Raw genomic sequence first — 4,642 nt, 5'->3', positions numbered from 1 at the left:
TAATTTCATTAAAATTGCAGCAATATTTCAGATTCATATTAAAATCAACGCAAAATTTATAAAAAGCCAATTTGTATTGGGCAGAGCAGTGTGTATGGTGTGCACTGCGTAGTGTACGGAGGCAGTCGCACCGGCGACGCACTTCCAACCCTCCATCCGCGTTCACTGACGTATTGTTTGCCAAGAGAAATGAAACGAAAAAAAATCTCGTTCCCAAACGTATCGTGAGAAATCATGAAATGTGCTCCGCATTCATTAAGCGACGCTCCGCCAGAAATCAATAAATATCGTATTACGGTCGGCTAGCCATGAACGCACAATACCGGTTACTGTAGATTAATTCGAATGATTTTCGATAATCAGTTATACATATATAATATTCATTAAGGGAGTCGTTTACTGTATCGCGTATTAAAATTATTTTAGTATATTTCTATTATGTGTAACTATTTTCTATGTATATAGACACTTATGAAGAATCAAAGACCATACTTATTATTGTTTCAAAAATAATACTTTTGTTTCAAATTACTGATTCCTATATTAGAAATTATCTTATTATGGTGATCTTTTAAAATTGAATATTCGAGGATTGAGAATAAGATTTCTATTAATCTTGTTCATGCGTTTATTATTCTAATAAGGATCACGCTTATCATGACAGTGTACTTAGTTTCTAGACGAGTTGTCAGATTAGCCAGAAAGGATATCGTCAAGTTGTTACGTATGGGTGACTTTCTCCATTCTGCGGTAACAATGGTCAGTCATGCAGTATAATGCGAGATGGAGTGGTCCGGCCGTCGCAAGCTGGAGGTGCCGAAGTGGCGACTGAATGTTGCGCCACCGCGCTCTCCGGCGCCGTCAGACCCGAGACTGACTCACGCTTATGGATTCCTGTTTACTACCTACTACAACCGTAGTATCTCTGTAACATTATGCCCAAATGATCTGCCAACGCATTGTCTTTGAACTTACTGTTCGACGATAAACGTCAACGCTGATTTAAATACGCTAATTTTCTACGAATAAACAACTACGTTGCGAAAGCCAATTATGGTAAGCTGTGTCACTTTCGACAGGCTTTGTGTAAAATATTATTACGTTAAAGTGCATTTTCAATATTTTGTACAGTTTTCATTGAGTTTTTTTTTCTTCATCTATAATTAGTATTTGGTATAGATATAATTAAACATTCCTTATGTAACAAAAATATGAAAGGACAAGTATTGCCGAACATATTCCGCAACTATTAATGTGTAATTTAAAATGATTACCAGTGCCAAGGTCATCTTGTACCTAAGGAGTTATAGTAATATATTTTCATCCTCTGTTTGCATCCTAAGTCCTAGTGTTAACTTGCTGTTACTATAGGTTTCTGTCTATATAGTAACAGCACAGCAAGTTAAAGTTAAGTTCCTTTTTGTCTTTCTTTTTGTTTGTAATTTATTTCCTGAAGTCTAAATAAATTTTGACACGATTACACATACTTGTTGTAATTTTGGTTAAAGCTGGAAATGTTTTATTGTTCATATCATATTCTATATACCTTATTTATGTTTATTAAGAGAGTAAATATTAAATGGTGCACATTTGAAAACGCTAGCGACTATAACTTGGCATGCGGTATTTGCAGTGAGTCAATAGGACAAAGTGGTAACATAAAGTTGATAGAGGATAAGACTGGTACGGGCCCTAATTAGTCAGGTGCACCTAACTGTTAACCTAGAATACTATTATACGTTTCAATTTGGCTAGTAGAATCATTCAAATATTGTTTGTATACTGTTGCCTGTCGGTTGTAAACATAAATGATAGTTATGCGTTCGCGAATACACAATACCTAGGTAATAATAAAAACAAGTTGTTACTTATTTTCATGAAGGTATCCATAAATATAATATAAAAAAATAAAAATATATTAAATAACGTTTTCATTAATATTATTACACTCTTACCATAGGATTTTTTGTAATCATTCGACTTACTCGAGATGTCTTTGTTGCTTATGTTAGATATAAATAATAAAATAACCTTACTTTTATTTCAACGGTGCAGTAATAAATAACAATCTTGTACGTTTATCTTAAGCCATGCGGCATTTAGGGAGCGAAAGCGGAGTGATGCATATTTGTACATATGCACTAGAAGCTTTATAAATACATTTAAATTTAAAAGCACTTTTTATGTATAACGGCTCGTGCATAGCGACTATCAGGAATACAAATTACACATAATTTTATTATTTGGCATATGGTACATATCCACTTGGTGAGCTTATGCTTTAATAACAAATGCACTATATATTATTGTCAAAGTATTGCACTGCGCCATAGACTACATTATTGCTGATCATGTGATATCTTGGCTGAGTCTTTATCTTTATAGCCTTTCTAGCTTTGTTCTATTTGCTTTCTACTCTATATCAATTTTAATCTCAAAATTTATATCACTGCAAACACACAAATATAACTTTTTATTACACTATTTCCTCGTGGGTCATTGAAGTCACAACAAATTGATTGTTATTGAACATAAATATGTAGACATTCTTTTGGGTACGTACCTATTTGGAGTGAAGTGACTGGCTTTGGTATACTGATTTACATTCTTTATAAAATAAGTAACAAAAAAGTGACAAACAGGAGTCAGGTAAAGTTAGTGATTATTGGATGTTCAATTTGGAAGCTGATAATGCATGCTGACATTCTTTACGGTTACGCACGTATCCATCTACTGACCCCAAATAGTTTCTCGTACATAGATGATAGAGAAAAAATAATAAAGTTTGTGGTCAAAGGATGTTCGCGCACGGTCACCGATTTACATTCCTCACGACTTTAAGGGTCGGTGGGTTTGGTCGGGTCGATTTCAAACATATATTCAATTTAAAAAAATGTCGATAAATTTTGGGAATGCGTGCAAATGCCGTGTCAAACGAATTAAATAATAATATAAAACATAGTATATTACTGTGAATGTGAAATCAGGCATCTTTTTATATTTTGGGTATTTTTTTTCAATATATATAAAAATACGTTTAAATAGTATGTTTAATAAGGCAGATGGCACAATAATAAAACATGGATATATTTAAAAAATTACGAAAGAGTAATGAAAAAATGCCATCATATAAAGTCCGCTAATAATTAGATGAGGGCAAGAGTAAACAAATAGGTTGGTAGTGTAAAGGGACTAGGGAGCGGTGTGAAGCGCGGGAGCGGGCTGGAGGGTCGCGCAGGTCAGGATCATGAGGTCGAGCGGCGTGCTGCGGGCAGATTAGTTACCGATGTCGTGCTCGGAGCACCCTCCCGACTACCGAATGAAGCTACGGCACTCCAAAACAATGCTAGACACGACTATCTGTAATTAAGACTCATAATATTGCTTCCAAATAAAGCTAGGCGCTTGCGTGTTACTGCTCCCGACTTCCTTGTTATACTTGTAAATTAGCGAGCACCTCGATCACTTTTGGTAGGGAATAATGTAAAAGCACAGACAATACGAATGTGACCTCGGGGTTATTATATATTGTGGTTATTACTTATTCAAATTTAGATTTAATTTTGATTAAGCCTCAGTGTGTACTATGTGCTTTGTATTTGAATTGGAATTTGAGATAAAAAAAAACATTATTTTATTAATAATACGAAATTTAGTTTGTCTTTCTTCCCAATTGTTTAACGCTTGAAACTGATTTGGTTGAATTTTAATTTGAATTTTAATATATCGTATCGAGACCGTTAACTCCGTGATGGCGTCAAACGCTTGCAAGTGAAGTCGTAGAAAGGATGTTAGATTCGCATAAATTCCTTATAGTTTTAAGCTTCACTTTTATTTTACATAGAATTTTGTATTTGTGAATTGTTTAGTAACATGAAAAGCATATGGATATTTAATTTTTAGTACAAAAACGCAAAACAATATAAAAAGGTAAAAGATATGCTCCAGGTGAGGCTCGAACTCACAACCCCGGCATTGCTCACGAACACTGTCTTATAAGTACCGTGCGCTAACCAATTGCGCCACTGGAGCGACGAGTGAGGGTTCGAAATTATGATATCTGTTCCGTCGATCCCCCCTCCCCCTCTACCGCTTGTGCCCTGCGTATCTAACAGTTCGACGTAATATAACTGACGTCATCCGCATTAATATGTGTAGTATGATGAGTTCATTGTGGTTTACGGATTGAAGGACAAAAACATTATCGGCAGTTTAAAATATACCTATACAGCTCTAACGAATAAATTTCATTACAATATTAGTAATAAAAATAGTAAAACAAGTAAGTAATACTATGTAAAGTATATAAAGGGATAAATTGCAGTACATTTATCATAAGTAAAAAAAGAGATATTTTCGAGGACAGTCCGGTTCTCAATCTCGCTTTTACTGATTTCTTCAACTGAAAGACTTCAACAATAACAAAATTAGGCATTACTTACCTAGTCTACTTAATACCCTTTGCCTACTTTAGCCGATAAAGGATAATCTAAAATATAACAACGATATGTTTATATTACATTTACCTACATAGTGGACAAATAAATAGGCTACACCTGAATTCAGAAAGTTTCAAAATATAATTTATTCTTCTATGGGTAAATTTTAAGTAAATTAATAATACATACAGTTTATATTTTAT

The 4,642-nt window shown here is 34.1% G+C and overlaps 1 non-coding gene across 1 annotated transcript; it reads right to left on the bottom strand.

The window, feature by feature from the left end:
- Window positions 1–3,940: 3,940 nt before the first annotated feature.
- Window positions 3,941–4,032, bottom strand: Trnai-uau. The gene is given in 2 exon segments: window positions 3,941–3,976; window positions 3,995–4,032. It is a non-coding gene; the product is annotated as a tRNA-Ile (tRNA).
- Window positions 4,033–4,642: the final 610 nt, after the last annotated feature.

The sequence above is a fragment of the Zerene cesonia genome, chromosome 1, assembly GCF_012273895.1.
Source record: "Zerene cesonia ecotype Mississippi chromosome 1, Zerene_cesonia_1.1, whole genome shotgun sequence".
NCBI classification, from domain to species: domain Eukaryota; kingdom Metazoa; phylum Arthropoda; class Insecta; order Lepidoptera; family Pieridae; genus Zerene; species Zerene cesonia.
The sequence above is the reverse complement of the archived record's forward strand: the minus strand, read 5'-3'. Positions and strand labels throughout refer to the sequence as shown.